Here is a 24,710-nt window from a genome sequence, read left to right on the forward strand (position 1 = left end):
TTGAGCGGGGTCCAGAACAGGAGAAGGCTCTGCAACAGGTCCAGGCTGCTGTGGAAGCTGCTCTGTCGCTTGGGCCATATGACTCAGCAGATCCAATGGTGCTTGAGGTGTCAGTGGCAGATAGGGGTGCTGTCTGGAGCCTCTGGCAGGCCCCTATAGGTGAATCACAGCGGAGGCCTCTAGGATTTTGGAGCAAGGCCCTGCCATCTTCTGCAGATAACTACTCTCTTTTGGAGAGACAGCTGTTGACCTGTTACTGAGCTTTAGAGGAAACTGAAAGTTTGACTATGGGTCATCAAGTCCCCACGTGACCTGAACTGCGTGTCATGAACTGGGTGCTTTCTGACCCATCTAGCCATAAAGTGGGTCGTGCACAGCAGCATCCCATCACCAAATGGGAGTGGTATGTACGTGATTGGGCTTGATCAAGTCCTGAAGGCACAAGTCAGTTACATGACGAAGTGGCTCAAATGCCCATGGTCTCCACTCCTGTCACCCTCCCTTCTCTCCCCCAGCCTGCACTGATGGCCTCATGGGGAGTTTCCTATGATTAGTTGACAGAGGAAGAGAAGACAAGGGCCTGGTTCCCAGATGGTTCTCCACAATAGGTAGGCACCACCTAAAGTGGACAGTTGCAGCACTGCAGCCCCTTTCTAGGACATCCCTGAGGGACAGCGGTGAAGGGGAATCTTCCAAGTGGGCAGCTTCGAGTAGTGCACCTGGTTGTGCACTTTGCGTGGAAGGAGAAATGGCCAGATGTGCCATTATTTACTGATTCATGGCCTGTAGCCAATGGTTTGGCTGGATGGTCAGGGACTTGGAAGAAGCATGATTGGAAAATTGGTGACAAAGAAATTTGGGGAAGAGGTATGTGGATGGACCTCTCCGAGTGGTCAAAAACTGGGAAGGTATTTGTATGCCATGTGAGTGCTCACCAGTGGGTGACCTCAGCAGAGGAGGATTTTGACAATCAAGTGGATAGGATGACCCGCTCTGTGAATGCCACTCAGCCTCTTTCCCCAGCCACCCCTCTCATTGCCCAATGGGCCCATGAGCAAAGTGGCTATCACCACAGGGATGGAGGTTACACATGAGCTCAGTAGCATGGTCTTCCACTCACCAAAGCTGACCTGGCTGTGGCCACTGCCGAGTGCCCAGTTTGCCAGCAGCAGAGACCAACACTGAACCCTTGATATGCCACCATTTCCCAGGGTGATCAGCCAGTTACTTGATGGCAGGTTGATTATATTGGATCTCTTCCATCATGGAAAGGGCAGTGGTTTGTCCTCACTGGAATAGACATTTCAGATATGGGTTTGCCTATCCTGTATGCAATGCTCTGCCAAGACTACCATCTGCGGACTCACGAAATGCCTTATCCACCATCATGGTATTCCACACAGCATTGCCTCTGACCAAGGCACTCACTTTACAGCTAAGGAGTTGTGGCAGTGGGCTCATGTTCACAGAATTCACTGGTCTTACCATGTTCCCCATTGTCCTGAAGTAGTTGGAAGTAAGACCTCTAGGCCAGCAGAACATAATATTGTCCTGAAGTAGTTGGATTGATAGAATGGTGAAATGGGCCGGGCGCGGTGGCTCACGCCTGTAATCCCAGCACTTTGGGAGGCCGAGATGAGCAGATCACCTGAGGTCAGGAGTTCGAGACCAGTCTGACCAATATGATGAAACCCAACTCGACTAAAAATTAGCCGGGCATGGTGGCATGCACCTGTAATCCCAGCTACTCAGGAGGCTGAGACAGGAGAATCGCTTGAATCCGGGAAGTAGAGATTGCAGTGAGCCAAGTCATGAGTATTTCCTCCTTATTTTATTAGGAATATGTCTGTGCATGCATATCCTTGTACTAAGAAAATATCTTCACTTTATTTCTTCTTTTTCCTTCTACCATGTGACATACGATGTATTGACTTCATATCAATATTTAAGTGTTGTTAACTTCATGTAATACCATTTAGGTTAAGGATTAGCATGCTTCCAGTTGTACGAAGGACAGATATATTATGTTAGGCGTAATTATGACTTTATTATTCTATTTGAAAATTACATGTGATCTCAGGAGATGTGTATGGGTTCAAATTGACAAGGGGTGGGCCTGTGATGATTAATACTGAATGTCAACTAGATTGAAGGATGCAAAGTGCTGTTCCTAGTGTCTGTGACGGTGCTGGTAGAGGAGAGTAACATTTGAGTCAGTGGACAGGGAGAGGCAGATCCACCCTCAGTCTGGATGGGCACCATCTAGTCAGCTGCCAACACTTCTAGAAGAAAGCAGGCAGAAGAAGATGGAAGGACTAGACTTTCTGAGTCTTCCAGCCTTCATCTATCCCTCGTGCTGGATGCTTCCTGCCCTTGAACATCGGACTCCAAGTTCTTCAGCTTTTGGACTCTTGCACTTACACAGTGGTTTGCCCGGGGCTCTCAGGCCTTCAGCCACAGACTGAAGGCTGCACTGTCAGCTTCCCTCCTTTTGAGGTTTTGGGACTCGGATTGGCTTCCTGGTTTCTCAACTTGCAGATGGCCTATGGCGGGACTTCACCTTGTGATCGCGCGAGTCGATTCTCCTATTCAATTCCCCTTCATATATACATTTGTCCTATTAGTTCTGTCCCTCTAGGGAACCCCAACTAATACAGGGTCTTCAGGGAGATTCCTGCAATGAGCAGGTAAGTCCTTTGCAAGTTTCATCCTCCTGAGCAAGAGTCTCCAGGAACACTAAAGTTCTGCTAATGCAGACTTGGGGGTAGATGTCCAAGCTGTGGCCCTAACAGGCGAGTAACATCGCCAAAAGCCCAGTGGAGAGCCGTGGAGTCAGGAACCGACTCAGAGCGACACCTAGAGCCAGGTTCTCCTTGAAATGTGCACCCTTGCTGGTGGAGCTTTCCAGGACCCGCCGGCCTCAGTGGGCACCTGAGAGCAGCAGGTGTGCCCCCCGCACCCACCCAGAGACCTGGCTCCTCCAGGCCCCAGAGCTGCTGCAGGGCAGTTGGCTCCCTCCAGAGTGGGGGTTGGAACCAGTGTCAAGGCCAGGTGTGTCCCCTGGGCTGGGCAGTCGCCGTCCCTCTGATGGGACCCGCCCCCTCATTTTCCATGTGTCATGTCTGGCGGGTGGTGGGAAGATGGACAGCTCGCCTGGCTGGACCTGGTGGGGCCCTGCACACACTACTCTTTAGGGTCCTGTGAGGCACCAGAGGGCACCTCTGCTTGGCTGTGAGGACAGACTATGCCTGCAGCCCTGCCGCTGGGGAGAGGTTCTCTACCGAGTCAAACCAGAGCCCAGACCCCAGGAAAGGGACCAAGGGCTGCCTGCTCCACCTCCGTTTGGTTATTTCCTCTTGGGGGAGAGAGGAATCCAGGAATTCCCTTGAGCAATGCCAGATGCGTCCACACCCACGGGCTTCCTCTCCTCAACCTCAGGACACACAGCCCTGCTTCCTCCTTGTGGCTAACTAGCCCCACTTCTGCCCCTGCTTCCTCCTTGTGGCTGACTAGCCCTACTCCTGCCCTAGGTTCGAAGGCGGCTCACTTCCTCTTTCTCTCCTCCAAAGAGGCACACTCTGTCACCATGTGCCAGTTCCAGGACAGGGGTTTTCAGAAGACCCATGGAATCCTTCCATCCCCAACCCCTGGGCAGGGACTCAGCAGCTCACAGAGTTGACCCAGCCTGATCCCCACTACCTCTTCCTCACCAATATCCCATCTCGCCCAGTCCTCAGGACAGCCCAGGCCACTCTTGCCTCCTGGCTCAGGCACCAGGCCCCAGCCTGGGAGCATGAGGTTTATTGAGCGCTTGTTATCCCCCTGAGTGGGAGGCCATCCGGCAGCCCCACACTTGCATGAGGAGCAGGGACTGTGGGCCCACACAGACCTGGGCTCTCCTCACCCGGGATGCAGGACCTCAGACCAGCTCCCTGCAGGCCATGCCAATAAGGGCAGGTGAGAGCTGCGGCCCCTTCTACTGAGAGGGAGAGACAGCCCTGCTGACAGCTGGGATAGTCATGCCGACAGCAGGGAGTAGTGGTGCTGAGTTTGGGGGACAGTCATGCTGAGTTGGGGGACAGTTGCACTGCACAGAGCAGTCTTCGCCCTCCCCTCTCCTCATGTCCCCATGTTCAAACAATGGTTTCTCTTGGCCTCCTTCCCCTTTGCTCCATCTCCCAGTCAAAGTCCAAGCACTGGTTTCTCTTGGATTTCCTCCCCTTTGCTCCATCTCCCAGACAGAGTCCAAGCACTGGTTTCTCTTGGACTTCCTCCCCTTTGCTCCATCTCCCAGAGAGACGGCCATAGTCCTCCCGAGGGTTCTTCCTGCAAAGGGAGCCACCTGGTTGGAATGCCAGTCCTCCTCGGGTCTCCAGGGAAGAGTGGTTACATTTGCTTTCCCCACCTCCCGGTAGGTGTGCTTGGGGGGAACGCTGCTGCGGAGAGCAGGGTGCAAGGATGGTCTGGGGCTCTATAAACACCAGCGGACACCAGAGAAGCCGAAAATCCAACCTCAAAAGGCCTGGGGCTGGAGTAGGCACCATCATCCACCAGTGCCACGTCCCCACAGACTCCTTTCTCTCCCTCTGCCTTTATACCGCACTCCTTCTTTCCCTGCCTCTCCTCCACGCACCACTTTCCTGCGTTGAGTGCATAGCTTTTTATTTTAACCATGTTCTTGCAAAATGAATCTGTGTGCGTGTATTTTTAACTTAGGTAAATGGCATCTGTGGCACCTGGCTCTGAACATTACTTCCTCCACCGAGTTTGCATCGTGCACGTGTGACTTTTACCATCACGCATCGTGGTGCATCTGCGTTCAGCCCGATGCTTTCCACAGCCATGCCACGCTCCCCAGGCTGCACCTACTGGGTGATCCAGGTGGCCTCCAAGCTCACCTCCACTCCCAGCGCCAATGCTGCAGTGCCACCCCCGCACCCCCTCCACAACCTCCCCACCCCCCCCCCCGCACCTCCGCCGGAACCTGTGCCAGAGTCCTCCTCGCTCAAGCCAAGGTGAGGACTTTCGAGCAGTAGAACTGGACTGTTTAGAAAGCCTAGTGGGGACCGTGCTGGTTTGTTTTGTTTTGTTTTCTTTTTTTTTGAGACTGATTCTCACTCTGTCGCCCAGGCTGGAGTGCAGTGGCGCCATCTCGGCTCACTGCAAGCTCTGCCTCCCGGGTTCACGCCATTCTCCCGCCTCAGCCTCCCGAGTAGCTGGGACTACAGGTGGCCACCAACACGCCCTGATAAATTTTTTGTATTTTTAGTAGAGACGGGGTTTCACTGTGTTAGCCAGGATGGTCTCAATCTTCTGACCTCGTGATCCACCTGCCTCGGCCTCCCAAAGTGCTGGGATTACAGGCGTGAGCCACCGTGCCTGACCTGGTGCTGGTTTCTACATTTTCCCACTGACTCTTTGCACGCTCCTGCTTCCTAAGTGTGCCCGGGATTTGGAATATCCTGTTGGTACTCACTAGCTTCACAGTGGACAATGTTAGCTGTCGACCAAGTAAACTGCTCCTTCCCAGCTTTCTCTGCGGGGACTGCTGCCTTTCACTGTTCATACCTTAGCTCTAGACGTCGACCTTTGTGTGCTTCAGACATTGCAAATCTCTTCTTCCATTCTATCAGCTCTCCAGGGACTTTGCCCCTACAGTTTTTTGAGCTAATAATTTTGGCTTCTAAAGTTTTCTTAGTTGGTGTGAGGGCTCGTGCCTGTAATCCCAGACTAGGTGTGTGCATGTGATCCATGGGGCTCTGCACCAGAGAAGACAGACCAGGTGTGTGCCTGTGTATGTGTGTGTGTGCACGCCCATGCGTGGTCCCCCCTCAGAGCCTCAGTTTCCCTATGTGTAGCAAGTTTGAACCAGAATCCCAGCACTTCAGGAAGCCGAGGCAGGAGGATCGCTTGGGCCCAAGACTTCAAGACCACATGGCGAGACCCTATCTCTACAAAAAAGTAAATTAGCCAGGTGTGTTGGTACACGCCAGTAGCCCTAGCTACTCAGCAGGCTGAGGTGGGGGAATCCCTTAAGCCCAGGAGTTGGAGGCTGCAGTGAACTGTGATTATACCACTGCACTCCAGCCTGGATGACAGGGTGAGACCCTGTCTAAATAAATACATTTTCTTTAAGAAGTCTTTTGTAGCCCTTAAGCTCTAAAAATACTCTCCAGTCTTTTAGTTTACCGACTTTCTTCTTCTACCTTTCCAATCTGGCCCTTTAATCCATGGAGTCCTCCTGTGTCTGTGACCCACAGGTGCAGAAATGCATTGCTGACCTCCCTCTGCTAAGCAAACGTCCCCATTGGATTTGCAGTGTTGCCTTTGGGATTTAAGTTCCCATGTGGGGTCAGTGTGGGCCATGTCTCTGGGCTCTTGGTTCTAGGCCATTGCTCTTCTTGCCAGTGTGACGTGGCATTTATTTCTGTGTCTTTGCAGGGCATCTTCCTATCTCACAGGATGAGCTTACGCCCTTTGCCCTTCTTTTCTGATGCTGAGCTAGCCATCTGAGGACCTTAACTCCTCCATCACGGCTGATTTCCCCAAACACTGTTGATTGTGATTGCATTGAATTTGTGGGTTCGTCTGGAGATACTCGGCATTGTCCTGACATTAGGCTGTTGCGTCTGAGAGTATGGAAAACGCAGAGCCCTGCTCATCTTCAGATGGTCTTCCACGTCTTGTATCAGAGTGGACAGTTTTGGTTGATTCCTAGATACTTAATGAATTCTACTCATGTGGCGAATGGCATCTTTTTCAAAATTATATTTTCTAGTTGGCATTGCTGGGGAAAAGAAATGGTTTGGACTTCTGTAGGCCCAATATGTGTAGCAGAAATAGACCATGTATCTGTCAATCCTACTGGCTTTTTTTCTAGGTAGATCATTTGATTAGGAAGAAGTCAATGACTCACTAAAAATGAACCCCAGAAAAACTAGTTCTCCGTTGTCTAGAGTGGTAAGAACTCATTCTTTTTTTTTTTGAGACAGAGTCTCGCTCTGTCGCCCAGGCTGGAGTGCACTGACCGGATCTCAGCTCACTACAAGCTCCGCCTCCCGGGTTTATGCCATTCTCCTGCCTCAGCCTCCTGAGCAGCTGGGACTACAGGCGCCCGCCACCGCGCCCGGCTAGTTTTTTGTATTTTTTAGTAGAGACGGGGTTTCACCGTGTTGGCCAGGATGGTCTCGATCTCTTGACCTCGTGATCCGCCCGTCTCGGTCTCCCAAAGTGCCAGGATTACAGGCTTGAGCCACCACGCCCGGCCTAGAACTCATTCGTTACACACGTGCATGAACGCATGCAGGCGTGCACACACACACACCCACACACCTGGTCTGTCTTCTCCCCTGCAGAGCCTCATGGGTCCTACTTGGTGTCATGTCTCGTGCTCCATCCACAGCACACCAGGAACACAGGCAGCAGAGCTCAAGTCTGCTTGAACAAACAGGCCAGGTATTCACAGAGTTCTGGTAGCAAGGGAGCAAATTCTCTCCCATTTCTTTCCTCCAGCCTCAGAGGTGTCTTCTTCCTCTTCCTGGAGTGCCTGGGGGGTGGCTACCAAGTTTGAAAGAAAAGAGACAACCCAGCAGACCCAGCCCCCGGCCCCTGGTAGCCTCACTGGAGGACACCTGATGGCGGGCCTCTCTGGAGGACGGGTGCCTCCTGCCAGATGAACTCCCTGACTCCAGGTAGTCTAGGCTGCAGTGCCCAGCGGCAGCCCGGGCCAGGGGAAGGGTGGGCAAGAAGCCAGGGCTCCAGTCCAGCTTTGAGCAGGCTCTGCAACAGGACGGACTCCCCTGCTCGGAGCCTCGGTTTCCCCGTGTATAACCCGCCGAGACCAGATGACCTTTCAGAGCCTTCTCTGCTGAAGCTGAAGCTCCTCTCCACCCTCTACTCCACCCCCACCCCCCTGACTGGCTCCATCTTCCAGTTCCAGGAGTCACTGTCGCCGTCAGCTGGTGACCCTGCCACTACTCAGGCCTCATGGGCAGGCAAGGGTCCCCCGGCTCTTGTGTCGGGATCTCCTTTGCGGTAAGAGATCCTGGCATCTGTAGAGAATGGGTGTAGGAAAAGATCCACCTGCCCTCAGGGTGATTTGTCCCAGGGCTCAAGGCAAAGCAGACCAATAACATGCTTAGGAGGTGGGAATGTGAGATGGGGCAGCGGTGGTGGAAACAGGCTGGCAGCTCCCCTGACTGCCCCCAGCAGCAACCTCGGGGATATTCCCAGGAGAAATGAAACAGGCCTCCACACAAACCCTCGCCCAAGCATGTTCACAGTAGCACACTTCATAATCTGCAAAAGGTGGAGGCGACCCGGGTACCCTGGACAGAAAGGGATGAACACAGTGTGGTCTCCCCACACAGAGGAGAGTCCTTCCCCTTTCCTCTGTCCCCGCGCCATCACCTCCTCCCTGCCCAGACCCCTGGGCTAGCAGCAGTGCCCTTTATAAAACCCCCTACCAGCTACAAAAGGGGAGGTGCTTATCAGCCCTTATGAGGGAGCAGAGGGCAAGAGTGAGGCGCAGAAGGCACGGAACATGGGTCCAGGCAACGACAGGGCAGCCCTCCTAACATGCCCCACATGAGAAGCCAGGCCACACGGCCCAGGATTCCACTGATGGGAGCTCGCCACAGTGGACCGATCCACAGACAGAGAGGAGATTCCTTGTGGCCAGGGGATGGGAAGAAGGGTGGCAGGGGGGTGACAGCCAAAGGGTCCAGGGTTTCTTTTAAGGTGATGAAAATGTCCTAAAACTAGAATACGATGATGGCTGCACGATTACGTGACTATACAGAAAACCATGGACCTGTGCCCTTTAAATGGGTGGATTTCGCCAGGCGCAGCGGCTCACGCCTGTCATCCCGGCACTTTGGGAGGCCGAGGTGGGCGTATCACTTGAGGCCAGGAGTTTGAGACCAGTTTGGCCAACATGGTGAAACCCCATTTCTACTGAAAATACAAAAATTAGCCGGGCGTGTTGGCACACGCCTGTAACCTTAGCTACTGGGGAGGCTGAGGCAGGAGAATCGCTTGAACCCAGGGGGCGGAGGTGGCAGTGAGCTGAGATCGCACCACTGCACTCCAGCCTGGGCAACAGGGCGAGACTCTGTCTTAAAACAATAAATAAATAAAATAAAATAAATGGGTGAATTCTACGGTATGTGGTTTACATCTCAACAAAGCCTTTACATTTTGCAAAGAGTGCTGGGATGAAGGTACTAAGTAGGTCTCCCCCAGCACCCAGGCCCAGGGGTTCTTAAATGGTGAGGTGCGGGAGCCTGACTCTGAGTACTCTAAAGGGGGAATTTTCTGTATCCCGGGATTTCAGGGTGGGACAGGCCCCGCTCTGCTACACAACATGGTCTTTTCTTCCTCTCCCCTCTTCCTTCCTTCTTTTCTCCTTCCCCTTTCCTCTGTCCCAGCACTGTCACCTCCTCCCTGCCCAGACCGCTGGGCAGACAGCAACACTGCCCTTTAGAAAGCCTCCTACCAGCTACAAAAGGTGAGGTGCTTATCAACCCTTACGAGGGAGCAGAGGGCAAGAGTGAGGACGTCGGGCAGCACCAGCCAGAGGGACAAACACATTCATGCTTGGAACTATTTGGAGGTCAGCCTGGGCCTCGAGGCAGAGGCACCCGGGGTTCCAGCAGGAGGTATCCCTCGCCCTGAGGCCCACTTTAATTTCCCAGAGATAATAACACTGGCGCCGAGTATCTGCCAGGCACCTGAAGACGGATGACCAGTGTTTGCAGGGTAATAGTTTGTGTCAGAGTAAATTGGAATTTATACCCCAGGAGGCAGATAATCCCCTTTAGAACTCTCCAGCCTCCCTGGGACTAGAGGGGGCTTTCACAGGCTGCTTGCTGAAGATATAAACAAAGACAGCTCCACGGAAGCACCCTGCTGGCCCGAGTCCTATTTTTAATATCTTAATTGAGTCTCCAAGCCCTAGAACACAGTGGCGCGACCAAATCTCCAGCCTCCACCTCCAGCTCTGTGTAGGAGAGAGGTCAACGTCACCTTCTGCGAAGCCACGAAAACAAACTGGGAAGTAGGGTCGGTTTGGGGGAAGGGGCAATTGCTGGTATTTTGGTGGTGGTTTTGTTTTTGTTGTTTAGCTTTGTGTATATTTTCAAAGCTTATGAAAAGCTGAGAAAAATCCAGGTGCACATTCTCACCTGAGTTAAACCAGTGGTTCTCAAAATCCCAAATTATTTTACTGCTTTTTGTTCCCCAGAACCAGCTCACAATCTGCTTTGTGCTTGATTTAAAGGCGCTGACAAGCTGCTGCCCACTCCCCAGCACGGTGGCGAGACTGGATTGGGACTGTCATATATAATGCATGGAGTAGGGGCCGGGAGCCGTGTTGGATGCCTGTGTGATCCGCTTTGGAGCGCTGTTCCCAGAGTCATTGTGCAAACATATTTACTCTGCATAAAAGAATGGGATGAAGCTGCAAAGGACATTCATTCATCGAAGTGGATTTAATTTTTAAACTCGCATTAGGACAGGATTAACCTTGCTGAAGGGTATGGCGATGTGGGTGGAATGTATAAAACTAATCTAGGATCCACGGTGGTACGGGAGGAGCGCTGGGTGGAATTAAATATTTATTGCACATAAATGCCTTCTCCTCCTCCTCTCTCACCCCTGCACGGTCACCTCTGTGTAGCGGGTTCTCTGCTACGGTAGAGGGCAGAGCACGGGACCGCAGCTTCTTCCATCCTCCCAGCACCCCGATCTGGTCATGGCAGTGACAAGAGACACCTGGGGGTGGGCACGTGGGTTTGCAGGCTCACACACACACATGCATGCATGCATGCACACATGTGCACACTCTGTCCCTGCCTGGGTTCTTTCTTTCCTTCTACAGAGGAGCACTCTCTCAGAGGCAGAGAGAGCCCAGCCAGCCATGGTCACCACTAAGTCACCTCCATCATACTCTGAGTTAGGGGGGCAAGTGGGCCTCCCATCCCCAATGAAGAATCCTAGGGAAGAATCTGATTGGCTAGTCACCTGCCAGTCATCACAACTGAGGGAAAGGAGGGGTGGAGCTGCTGGGCGAAGACAATGACCAGGATGCAGGCAGGCTGACCATCCCATCGTTTTGCCTGGAACTGTCCCAGTATTAGCAATGACAGTCTCATGTCCCCAGGGCAAGCCAGGGTGGCTGGTCACTGAAGTTCAAGTCTCTCTAGAAATTTCCACATCTAATTAGCAAGTTGGGTAAGTGGGCCATAACCTGTTTCTCAAGCGCTTTATTTGTATGATTTGCCCAGAAATTGCTTCAATAAGAGATGTTCAAAAAGGAACAACAAATAAGAAGTGAAACAGTGTCGGAGGGTACCTTGCGGTTTCTTCAGCAAAATGCAGATCCCTCCATTATCTTGTGGTTTAAACCAAAGCTGCCTTTTGGAAACTCCCGCTGATTCCCCAGCCTCATGGAAGGTGGCAGGTTCCTCTTTTAAGTGTTGCAGGCTAGGAGTTGCGTGGTTAATGTTGGGGTCATACACACTCTGTATTTGCTACCACAGCCCCCCACCGCTAGAAGTCTCCCAAGAGGAAATCGGTGGCGTGGTCACGCACAGCTCCTGTGCTCCGGATGGAGACTGTTGTGGATCCAGGGCCATCTAGACATCTAGGTATTTTCGGCTTTCTTCCCTTAGGACGAGAGGACCAAGGCCTGAGCAGCCCCGAATCGCTCCCATGAGGGCCCAGACAAGCACGGAGGAGGGTGATTGGTCCCTGAGAATGCGGATGCCTGGAGCACTGTGTGGGGCTGTTTCTGCCTCGTTCTGAGCCTGCACTGGGGCCTCGGGTCCCTGCAGAGCTTGTGGCCCACAGCTGGTAGCACTGTCCAGGTGCAGGTTGCAATCATTTTCCATGTAAAGAATGTGCACGTGACCTAACAATAGTGGCCGACCTTCAGTAAGAGCCACCTGGGATGGTGCAGGTCACCGGACTGCCTTTCTTCACCCGTGTCCCATCCGCGGAGAGGAGGGGAGACTTCACTGTACATTTTACATTTGGGGAAACTGAGGCAACCTGGAGGCGGTCGCAGAGCTAACCATTAGCGGGAGAGCATCGGGCACATGAGGAACTGCAGCTTTGCAGGAGGAAGCCCCTGGTGCCCCCAAGCATCCTCATGGGCACTCTCGGCTGGAGGTTCATCTTTCAAATCTGCCCTGCCTCCTCCAATCAGCTCCTTCCGGTTTAGCTCAGCTAACAGGATGCATCAGCTTACCCAATTAAAACACTTTACACTCACACATAAGGACCGATAAGCTTAACCTTTAGGGACAGGTTTGGTTTTGGTTTTGCCTCTTCCTGTCACAGGCTTCAGCTGCCGCATGGATGAGAAAGTCAGGGAGGTAACTGAGCAGACCAGCGCACCTTCTCCCTGCCCCTGGCTGGCTAGCTGGGACCTTTCCCCCTCTGCCTCTCCAAACCTGAGGATGGAAGGGGCCCATGGGGTGTGTTCGGGAATCTGGGAGGTTGCCAGGCCCCATCTATCAGGGTGGCTGGTTCTGTCCCTAAGTTGGAGCTCAGGACTGGCTTCAGCCAAGGCAGTGCCCAGAGCCTTGGAGAGACCCCAGGTTGGGGTCCGTGGGGTGGGCCTGGCTCTTCAGGGAAAGCTGTTGTCATGGAGCATGGGCCGCTGCACACTCTTCTCCTGGTGTTGACAGTGACGGATGTGGTCAGGGCAGGACCCAGACAGGGAAGAGCTGAGGTTCCTGGCGGGTCACTTTGGCTCTTTCCTTCTCTGCTCTGTGGCTGCAAATACAAACCTGGGGCCCAGCAGGGACAGGTGTCCCCACCTGTCAAAGGCCTACGGGCCCAGAGAGGGGGACGCTGCTCCTCCCGGCCCTGGTGTCGGAAGCACAGGATGACTGGCCTTTGTCAAGAGGCAGAGGAGGGCAGGATGCCTGCTGGGCACCGGGACGCTCAACTTCCAAGCAGGTCTTGCTGCCCTCCTGCCCTGCAGGTGACAAAGCTGAGGCTCTGTTGGGAGTGGCAGTCTGCCCGTCATCCCTGGCAGTGGGTCACCATGGAGCCTGGCTCTGGAACCTGGAATTGGGCCTGGGTTATGCAGCTGGCCTGTGTGGGTGCTGGCCTTGCCTCTCTGGGCCTCCAAATCCTGAGGTACACAATGAGGACGAGGCCAGCTCTGCACTGAGAGCAAAGCCGATGGCAGAGGCCATGTGCCGCAGGCCTGGACTCATCCACCTTACTATGCAGGCAGGTCCTAGCCCCCAGAAGGTCCTGGAACTTGGAACTCTGTGCAGAAGCCCTCAGCAGAGCAGCCCAATTCTGCTTCTCTCAGCTTCCCCAAGACCCTGCTGCCTCATCTGCCGGGGCAGGGAAGACCATGACAACCCCCACCCTACATCCAGGCTCCCCCACAATCCACAGACCTGTCCATTTCACCTCTGTCCACGTGTTTTTCCCCTGCTGCCACTGCCCAGGCCCAGCCACCCCCACCCCTCCGCTGCTGCAGCCTGGAAGGTCGCTGCACGCCTCTCTATCCCGGGCAGTCCTGCGCCACTGGGCCCAGCTGTGAGATGGAGCATAAGGGGCATGTGGCACCCCTGAGCACAGACCCTCCTGGGCTGTCCTGTTACAGAGAGAGGCAGATCGCCCTCCTCACAGCCTCCAGGCCCTCTGGGTCCAGCTGCGTTCCCTGCCCAACTCATTGTGTGAGTGCCAGGCATGGCCCTCGCCTGGGCACTCACCCTGCCACCCCCAGGCCTCCCAGGGCCGGAGTCTCTGCCCTGGGCACTTGTATTTGCCTGATAACTGCTACTCGTCCTTCCATCTTGTCTGCCCCGGCCAGTCATAACCTTCCCGTCTCCCCACTGACAGGACACGCTGCACCTTCAGAATCCCACCGTGGCCCTGGCACCACTTCAGTTGTCTCTCACACACTGAGGCCAGGCACTCAAGGATCACATCTCTTTCCTGAGCAATGTACCTGCAACCGCTACTGAATGAATGATGAACAGACAAGTGAATGAACACAGGCAGGTCTCAGGAGGTCCCTCCAGTCCTAAAACTGACTCGGGAACTTGATGAATGCCAGTGGGTGATTTTCTGGCTCTGAAGGCAGATGGGGGGAGTGGAGGACTCAGCCCTGCGTGCGTGCAGTGACCCAGCACTGGGAGAGGTGGGTGGCTCTGGCGGGGTGGCCGCCTGCGAGATGCTTCCCGGGGCTTGCTGGGGAGAGGGATGAGTAAACATCAGTCAGAGTTTTGTGACGAAGCCTCTGCCAGGGGAAGCCCACGGTGTCACGGAGACAAGACAAGGGCATCCACCACAGGAGGGTGGACATAAACAGGGCGGGCAGGTGTGGGCTTTGTCATTCATCATGGCCAGGGCTGGGAGTGCTCAGTGCTTCCAGCTCTGGAGACAGGCCCAGAGCCCTGGAAAGGGGTGCTTCCATCAGTCCACAGAGGGCTGGGCCGGCTGTCCAAGTCAGACATCCGAGGTCCTTCTATTTGAACTGATGGGTGGACACTCAGTTGCTCCGGGGGCTGGTCCAGGTTCCATCCCAGTCATGGCTGTCTACGCAGAACGTGGCACCCAGGCCCCAGGACTAGCAGATAATCCTTCAAGAGGGTCAGAAATGGTGTGCCGAGCACAATTCTCCATGAGACAGAGGCCTCTGGACACGGGCCTGAGGGGCCCACATTGAAATAGGACTGTCTAATCACAACTGGGCACCAATTGGGCACCGGCTTCCATGGCTGAGGCCTGCTGGCTTCTCTCTCGGTGAACCGTGCTCCCGGCAGCCTCTGCGTGACATCCCTCAAGGCCGCAGCCACCTCTTGCTCTGCATCCGGGACCAGGAGTGTCCGGGGTGGAGGCTCCGCCACCCCATGGGCTGTGGGGCTGTCTGTGCCAGGAGGAAGGCCCCCTACCCGTGCCTGCTGTGTGCCTGCTCAGGGGTTGAGGCAGTTGCGCAGCTTACGAAGAGGATGGCACCCCCGTCCCAGGCTGCCAGGGCACTCTGTGACCTCCTGTCCTTGGGCTCCTCTGCTGGTCCCCTCCTGTTCCTCCTAAGCCATCCTCGTGCCCTCACCTTCTTTCCTGGAAAGCCTTGCATCCACTCATCAGAGCTTCACTGAGCACCCAGCCCGGGCCTCATGTGCCCCAGAAACACAGCCTTGAACACAACAGCGGATTCCCTCTCAGGAGGTTCCCCACCTCCCCCTGGGTGGGGGAGAAGGAGACCAGCATTGGCATGCATTGTGGCAGGTGGAGATCAATTTGAAGAAAAGCAAAATGGGGCGGTGGTGGGAAGGGGACCACAGGGGGTGCTATCTCAGAGCTCTCTGTAGGGCCGTCTGCGCAGAAGCCCATTGCTGTTGCTTGTAGCTCATCTGTCCTTGTGGCAGCCCCGTGCCAGTTCTGCAGACCAAAGAACAAGGTTCAGAGAGGGTGAGCAGCTGGCAGGAGAACACACAGCAGCTAGTAGCAGGAGCAGAGCCCCGTCTTCCCTCTATCCGAGCCCTTTCCTTCTCCTTAGCTTTGCCCACCAAAGCCCTTCCCATCTCCTTGCCTAGAGACAGTCAGGTGTGATGCTGTGTTCAGGATGACCCTGGCCAGGTGGAATAATTACACGCCTAGGAAAAATGACAGAAAACAAACATTCCAAGATATTAGCAAGCCGGTGTGGCTTTCTCTACCGCTTTACATTGTTTTCTTCTTACTTTCCAAATTTTATGCAGTGAGAATTTATTACTTTCATTACCAGGAGCAAAAAATTAGAAACAAACAAAAAACCCTGTCTGATCATTCAGACTAGTTCAAATGTCTTCTTTTCTAGAACTGGGATGACCAGGACATTTGGGTGTGAAAGGTGTGAAACAAGCCTTAACAGATACTAAAGAATGTCAGACAAGCAGAATGAGGATGGCCCCAAGCAAGGTGGACCCTGCCCCAGCTGCAGGGAACAGCGAGACTGCAGGTCAGTGTTGAGCGGCCCTTTACAAAGGACCATGACCCAGGTTGGGGGTAGTGGCTCACGCCTGTCATCCCAGCACTTCGGGAGGCTGGATCACTTGAGGTCAGGAGTTCGAGACCAGCCTGGCCAACACGGTGAAACCCTGTCTCTACTAAAAATTAGCCGGACATGGTAGTGCACACTTGTAATCCCAGCTACTTGGGAGGCTGAGGCAGGAGAATAGCTTGAACCCAGGAGGCGGAGGTTGTGGTGAGCTGAGATTGCACCACTGCACTCCAGCCTGGGCAAGAGTGAAACTCAGTCTCAAATAATAAAAACAAACAAAAGAAAAAAAAGCATACACACACACACACACACACAAACCAAAGGGCCGTGACCCACATGGACCTGGGACAAGGCTTTGGCTAAGCAAGCCCGGGTGTCCAGTGGTTATGGCCCCAGGAAGGGTCAGCAAGGCAAGTTCCGTATCCCTAAGACTCTCCAATGACCGAGTCTTGAGACAGAAGCAGACAGGAGGCTCCGCTCTCTGGAGGGCCCTAGCCAGGACAACACAGGTCCACCTCCAGGCAAGGTCATGCTCCCTGCCCCGCTCTGCCCCTTGGAGCAAGCTGTCGGAGGGGCCTAGGACTCGTCTCAGCAGGCTTGGGAGGAAACAGGACTGAGTTCTATTTTTTAAATCACAAAATTAGAGCCATTTCTGTCTCTCCCTGGTCTGTCCCCTCCGAACCCGGGAGGCCCCTCTCCAGCAGAGGCTGCTTTTGTTCTCTCTCATTCTAGAAAAACACTCCTTTCTGCTGCTGCAAAGAGAGCTTTGATTCTTTGCTGAGAATCTGTACCGCGGGCTCCAAACGGGAGCGTTTCTCCGGAGAGGAGCAGGAGGAGAATCAGTCTGTCGACGGCAGGTAATTAAGTCGGCACGCAGAGAGCGAGCATGCGTTATGCGATGATTAATCCCCAAGACGGCAAGGACATTGTTCATCTTCAAATCTCTCCTCGGTGGTTCATGAATCATCTCAGCTCCTGGGAGAGAAGGGCTGGTGCTCGCCGTAAGAGCAAGGGAAACTGAGTCGGCCGTGCCCACCGCCCCCTGCCACACAGCGCAGAGTGGAAGCAGCCTCGGGAAGGCGTGCTCTGGGAGACCACGGGGTTTCTCCCCAGGCACCTCGTCCATGTGGCTTCCTGCCTCCCCAGTCTCGTCTGGGCAGGAATTCAGGAATCAATAAAAATGTTATTTTAAATAAAAAGAAAGCCGCCCTGCTCTGCTTGGCACAGGCTGCCACTGACCGCCTTCTGCACCTGCTTTTGTTCTGTTTTTCTCAGGTACCTGCCCATTTCCAGCTCCCAGCCTCCCTCAGAACACAGACTGTCTTGCCATTTTCTTAGCGAGCAGTTTGCAGCGAAGTGCTATTTCGCTCTCAAATGCCTTCCTTTCCAATTGGGACACACGGCTATGAATACGATGCACCCTGTTTTGCATTCAAATTGTTGTGAAAGTTTTGCGGCCGTAAATAACAGGATCTTGGTGCTCAAGACAGAATTATTATTACTTTTTTCTCAGTTCTTGGAACCAGTGATAAATTAAATATTTCTTTTGCCCCCGCCCCTTGCAGCTGGCAGGCAATGTGGAGCTGATTGCTCTGCCTCTGTCCTGACTGATGTGCCCCGAGGCCGGGAGAGGAACAAGAGGACAGTGACTTGCCAGGGCTGAAGGCACATATGTGGGGAGCAGGTGTAAATGGGGGAGGGGGCACATGCAAGGGGCCTTTTCGGAGACAGGGCTTCTCTTCGGTGTTTTCTCTGGACAAGCTTCCAACGATGAATAGAGTTTACCCTCAACGCTCAGAGGCTGACATTTGACATAGAGGGAAACTGAGGCACAGCAGAGGTCTCCAGAGGGATTCTGTGCCCACACACCGTTCCCTTTCCACAGTCCGCTCTGGGTCAGATCCTGGGAAGCGGGGTTTTTCCTCCGGGACGGGCGCTGGGCATGTGGATGCGGGAGAACCTGGCTCCTGGGCCCTGCCAAGTGGAAACGGAGGGTGCTGTCCCTCTTGGACTAGAAGGGTGAGCCTGGCAGGTGCACTGGCCTGACTCACGTTCCTGCTGCAAGGTCCTAGCACCTCCTTGGAGCCTCGGTTTCCTCACCTGCAAATTATCTTGAAGATGTTCAAATGCCTTCTTCCTTCCTGAGGTCCTGAAAACGGCTGAGGGAGGTCTGGGCGGGGAGGATTACATGAGACACATGGGATCCGCCATGACTCAGGCCACAGGGTCCGCCGGGCACCCCGCCCAGACTGCCCCCCACCGACAGCTGCCATGCACAGGTGGGTGGTGGAGGCTCCAGCCCCGCTCAAGCCTGCAGGCACACTTTCTCATCGACGGACCCCAACACATCCTTGTCTGCGGGCCGGGCTGGCAGGGGATTCACGCCCACCTGCCCCACAGCACCCCGCCGTTCTGCCTCCACCCTGTCTGCCTCACTCAAGTGCACGACGGCCAGGTGGATGGATGACCCTCCCAACTTCACCTCCCAGGTTCCCCGGAGGGAATGCAGCCCCTACTGAATCTTACTAGACCTGGGTTCTCAAATGACCCTTCCACATGAGAAAAGAGTCCGGGGCTGGTGGGGGCATCGCAGCTTCCTGGGGCCCTGCAGGAGACGGAAGAAGCCAGGGTGCTCATCACACAGGCCTCCAGCTTGCTCCAGGGGCTGGACCTGGGGACCAGCCTCGGGGATGGGTTCTTCCCTCTCCCTCTCCCCGTCTCCCAGCCCGCCAGCCCCTCCCAGGTGGAGGTGGGAGTAAGATGCCCCCCATGGAGAGCCTTTTTCTGTAGCTGTGCAGGGGTGGGAGTGGCGGAGACAGGGCTTTGTGTAATAAGAGGAATCCATCTAGTTTGCTAAACCGCTTTCCCCTCTGGAGTCGTGTGGCTCCTCTCCAGGGAGCTTGGCCTGGCCGGGCCTGCAAGCGGCGCCTCCTCCCAGCCCCACCCTGCCTTTTGTCTTTTGTCTCTGGTATCTGTGTTCCTTCTGCCTGTGCTTTGCTTCTTTCTGCTGCTCGCTGGCTAATAGGATCGAGCGGGAAGGCGCCAGGAGAGCCGGCAGCCTGGCCTGGGAGGGGCTCTCACTCTTCCTCTGCCAGGAGCCTTATTGAGTGCAGGGTGTTTGACTTCAGAAGCACGTCCCCATGGCTTTCCTTTCCGCCTTCGTTCTGGGACTGATTTGTTTACTTAGTTCAGAGTCTTGCGGTCCCTCTTTCTGGAGCGGTTTGCTGGATCACAGGTCCCCGTTGCCCCGGGCCTAGTGTGTATGTGGGGAATGTGGGTATGAGAGATACTAACATAGGCGAAGTCGGCTCATCTCATCCAATTTCACCACCTTGCACATTGCAGCCCCACAGTGCAATGTAAAGATGGGGAAACTGAGGCCCACAGACTCAAGAGAAATGGAATGAGTAGAGGTTGACACTGAATTGGACCCGGATCCTCCGGGCCCCACAGCTGACCTTGTCCCAAGGCTGTGTGCTGCCCCTAGAGTTCCTCGGATGGAGAAGTGCTCCCTGCCCCTCCCTGCTCCATGCCTGGCTTAGACACAGGGCACCCTTGCTCGTGCTTGAAATTCCAAGCTTAACCATCCTCCTCTGTCCGGCATCGCCCTTGCACCTCCTCCTGAGGGACACACAAACCCTGCGTATGGGTGTCCTCACTGCAGGTCTCCCTACCTGGCAGGCGGGGAATGTTTGGGGGCAGGTGGTGGGCGAGGGGGAGAAACAGTAGGCAGCGATTTCCTGAGGAAGAAAACCAGTAAGCAGGTCGACAAAACCTCACCTGTGTCAGCTTGCACACCTTTCGTCACCAGAAAGCCTGACCTTAACCTTGCACTTGTAAGATCTGATCCTGGCCCTCAAAGAGCGTGGAGATCCTCTTTATACAAATGGGAATACTAGGTATGGAGTTCAAGAGGACTGACTGAGGCCGCCTGGCTGGTCGAAGGTGGGTAAAGTCCTGGGTTCCCAATTTCTGCCAGGAGACCCTTGCTCCGTTCTCTTCCCAGGGCAGAGCCGCACTTGGTCCTGGGGAAAGTCACCTGGAGAGCAGAGGGAGGACAGCGGAGGGCGGAGGGCAGAGGGCAGAGGGCAGAGGGCAGTGCAGAGGGTGGGGAAGCCCTCCGTCACCTCTGCCCATGCAGCCTACCCCGTCCCCAATTCACAAGACAGTTAACTTGGTTCTTGCCCTGAGCCAGGCCCTGGCCCGGAGCCTGGGGCCACAGGTGCCCTCAAATGCTCGTGGGACTCAGGTTCACGAGCAGTGGCCTCACGGCAGGAGGGTGGTCACCGTGGGCTGGGGAGGCTATGTGGCTCCTCTGGCAGCTCCCCCTGCGAAAGCCAAGGTCGAAGAGTGAGTCGAGTGTGTGCCGGCCTGTCTGACCCTCTCCCTCTCCGCTCAGGGCCCAGAGCCGCCCAAACAGGCAGCCGTGACTCTGACGAAGTCACCTGGTGCTGGGGGCGCGGGGTGGGGTTGGGGACACCAGTAGAAGCCCACTGCTTGGTGGTCCCAAATGTCACAGTCCGTGACCCATGAAGGATGGCTGGGCCACTCCTTGGGACAGGGTTACACCAGACACACACACACAGACACATTCACACCAGACACACAGGCACATTCACACCAGACACACAGGCACATTCACACCAGACACACAGACATTTTCACACCAGACACACACACAGACACTTTCACACCAGACACACACACAGACATATGCACACCAGACACACACACAGACACATTCACACCAGACACACAGGCACATTCACACCAGACACACAGACACTTTCACACCAGACACACACACAGACACTTTCACACCAGACACACACAGACACATTCACACCAAAAACACAGGCACATTCACACCAGACACACACTTTCACACCAGACACACACACAGACACTTTCACACCAGACACACACAGACACATTCACACCAGACACACACACAGACACTTTCACACCAGACACACACACAGACACTTTCACAACGGACACACAGACACATTCACGCCAGACACACACACAGACATATGCACACCAGACACACACACATTCACACCAGATACACACACAACCATTCACTTCAGACAGACACAGACACATTCACACCAGACACACAGACCATTCACACCGCACACACACAGATACATTCACACCAGACACACACAGACACATTCACACCAGATACACACACAGACGCATTCACACCAGATACACACACACAGACCATTCACTTCAGACACAGACACATTCACACCAGACACACCGACCATTCACACCACACACACACAGACACATTCACACCACACACACACACAGACATTCACAACAGACACACAGACACTTTCACACCAGACACACACACAGACATGTGCACACCAGACACACATACACATTCACACCATATACACACACACACAACCATTCACTTCAGACAGACACAGGCACATTCACACCAGACACACAGACCATTCACACCACACACACACAGATACATTCACACCAGACACACACACACACATTCACACCAGACACACAAACAGACACATTCACACCAGATACACACACAGACGCATTCACACCAGACACACATACACAGACCATTCACTTCAGACAGACACAGACACATTCACACCAGACACACACAAAGATACATTCACACCAGATACACACACACACACACACACACACACAGGCAAAGACACATTCACAACAGGCACACAGACCATTCACACCAGACACACACACACAGACACAGGCACACCCCTGCACACAACCACTGTACTCATGCATGCCTGGGCACACCTGCTTGCACGCTCACACTTGCTCACCCCCACACTCCCCTGCTTCCTCGCCCACTTTCTTTCCTGGTCCTGCAGCGCTTGTTCCCCCTAGGTCACTGGGGGGCCAGGAAGAGCCAGCCAGGCCTGCCGCCATCCCCACATGCCCAGAGCAGTGAGCGTGGGAGGCAGAGCCTGGAGCTCCCAAAGCCGGCTGCCCACGGCCTCGCCTCCAGCCATGAGGGTGCGGAATTCTCCCCCACCCAGCAGAGGCTCCGGCCATCTGTCTCCAAGGATGCTGGGGGCGGACAGGCTGTGCCGCTCTAGGGCAGCTCCACCTGACGGACAGCAGTGTCGACCACCCACGTTTGCTCCACAGACTTCCACACCCCTCCCCACCCAGCAGCCCGGGGAAGGCAGGCTGGAGGTCCCTGCATGACAGGTGAGGAGAGAGGAAGGGAGCCCGGCGCTCTGAACACCGCCCCAGCCTGGCTGCACGTCAGGACCCCACACTGGCCTCTTACATTCGGAAGCCGAGCCCCACCCAAAACCCAGCCATCAAAGTCTCTGGGGGCAGCACCAGCAGGGCAGAGGGCACTGGTTCCCTTAGAATGTGCTAGAAGGCTCATCCTCAGGCGTCCTTGCCCCCACACTGCCCGGCACTGCCCGCCTGCTCACTTGCAGGTGACCCTAGTTTCTCAGCGGCTTGGCAGCCTCGCGGGCTTTTGTAACACTGACATCACGTGTGTGAGATCATTGGCTTGGAAGATTCAGCTCAGAATTGGACAGAAGGGCCCTGCCCTGCCAGGGACAGCTGCAGGTCCTTGTCACCTGCAGCTGCGTGAGAAACTAAGGTTCAAACCGATCTTCCTGACCTGAAAAGCAGGTCCTGCTCCATTACCCCTTTGGCCGGGCTCTCCGTCAGCGGGGTCAGGGCAGTAGCCTCTGGTTACTCTCGTTTCCAGAGGAGGTGAGAGGCAGCACGAAGGCCATGGACAGCAAGCCACGTGGCCACAGCACAGCCTCAGATCATTGCTGACACCCCTGTGCCTCCCACAGCCCTTCCCAGAAGAGCCACGACAGCGCTCACCCCACTCCCAGGGTGCTCACCTGGGGCCTCCTCACCTCTGCACCTGCCCTGGATGTCCCCAGCCCTGACCCTGGCCTGGCAGTGCTGGCGGACGGGTTGCAACCAGTCCATCTCCCCAGGGGTGAGAGGGGCCCATCACCGGCCACCCACAGGCATTCCTGGGTCTGCTTTGTGGAGCAGCGTCCAGGGTTCCCTTCAGGTCCTTTAAATCTACATGAACCTGACCGGCACACTCACTCCAGGGCCAAGTGTTCTGTAAACACTGAACACCGTGCTGTTAACCAAGGTTATGTTAAGAAGCGACTACGTGGCCAGGAAATAGATTTTGTATAGTTAGGTGCTGTTAGGATAGAGACAGGTTTTCATCTGCGGCTCCTGGCTTGTAACTCCCATAGCACTTGTTCCTATTTGCGTTAGAATGTTGGGGGTGTTGGGCCTCATGAGCAGCCTCTGACCTCTCCTGCCCTCCTTTCGCCTGCCCCAAGGCGGCACCCTAAACTTCTCCTGCCTTTCGGATTGTGGGTCTCAAGACCCTCTCATGAGAGGGTCCCATCCTACACCATGGGGAAAGGAATGCTGACGTCATGAAGCTTCCCTAAAATCCCAAGAGGACTCGGTTCAGTGAGGTTCCAGGAGGGTGGTGCACCCAGGAAAGATGTGGGAGCTCTGAGTCCCTTCCTCCCGCCTCAGCCTATGTGGGGAAAAGAAAGAGAGATCAGCCTGTTACTGTGTCTATATAGAAAGAGGTAGACATAAGAGACTCCATTTTGTTCTGTATTTGAGATCCTGTTAATCTGTGACCCTACCCCCAATCTTGTCCTTGCAAGAGACATGTGCTGTGGTAACTCAAAGGTTTAATGGATTTTGGGCTGTGCAGGATGTGTCTTTGTTAAACAAGTGCCTGAAGGCAGCTTGCTGGTTAAAAATCCTGCCCATCCCTGGGCAATGGAACATCTCGGTGTGAGACCCGATTGTATGCTCTGTTTACTGAGATAGGAGAAAACCGCCTTATGGCATAAGGTGGGACTTGCTGGTGGGACTTGCTGGTGCAATGCTGCTCAGAGGTTTGTGGAGATGTTTGTATATGCATATCAAGGCACAGCATTTTCCTTTGAACTTATTCATGTCACAGAGATCTTTGTCCATATGTCTTACTGCTAATTTTCTCCCTTCGATGATCCTATTGTCCTGCCACTCCCTTATCTTTAAGATGGTAAAGATAATTATCAATAAATACTAAGGGAACTCAGAGACCGGTGCTGGTTGGGTCCTCTGTAAGCTGAGCGCTGGTCTCCTGGGCCCACTTTTTCTTTCTCTATACTTTGTCTCTGTGTCTCATTTCTTTTCTCAAGTCTCTCGTTCCACCTAATGAGAAACGCCCACAGGTGTGGAGGGGCAGGCCACCCCTTCAAGCCTATGCGTCTCTTCATCTGTGTCCTTTGCAATAGTCTTTTTCATTAATCCGTAAATGTAAGTGTTTGCCTGAGCTCTGCGAGCTGCCCCAGCAAACTAATAGAATCGGAAAGAGTGGGTCATGGGAACGCCAACCTGAAGCCGGCCGGTCAGAAGTTCCAGGCGCCCAGACTTGCGGCTGGTGTGTGTAGGGGGCAGCCTTGGGGGTCACAGAAGTCTTGTCCTGTGTTGATGACTATTGAAGTGTGAGAGTAGAGGAGAAACACGGTTCAGGCGAGAGGTTTCCCTGCACAAGTTACGAACCACATGACCTGGCACAGCTTTCCCGACCTGTGCCCCTTCCTCGCCTGCTGGGGGGTAATGAGATCAATGTCATAGCCTGAGCAAGAGCACAGAAGGTGGCTGG

The 24,710-nt window shown here is 54.5% G+C and overlaps 1 long non-coding RNA gene across 1 annotated transcript; it reads left to right on the forward strand.

Moving 5' to 3' along the window:
* Nucleotides 1-3,862: 3,862 nt before the first annotated feature.
* On the forward strand, nucleotides 3,863-17,586 carry LOC140713100 (uncharacterized). Its single transcript, XR_012094954.1, has 5 exons — nucleotides 3,863-3,873; nucleotides 9,489-9,508; nucleotides 11,673-11,891; nucleotides 15,833-15,973; nucleotides 17,291-17,586. It is a non-coding gene; the product is annotated as an uncharacterized lncRNA (long non-coding RNA).
* Nucleotides 17,587-24,710: the final 7,124 nt, after the last annotated feature.

Source organism: Chlorocebus sabaeus, chromosome 12 (genome assembly GCF_047675955.1).
Source record: "Chlorocebus sabaeus isolate Y175 chromosome 12, mChlSab1.0.hap1, whole genome shotgun sequence".
Taxonomy (NCBI): Eukaryota; Metazoa; Chordata; class Mammalia; order Primates; family Cercopithecidae; genus Chlorocebus; species Chlorocebus sabaeus.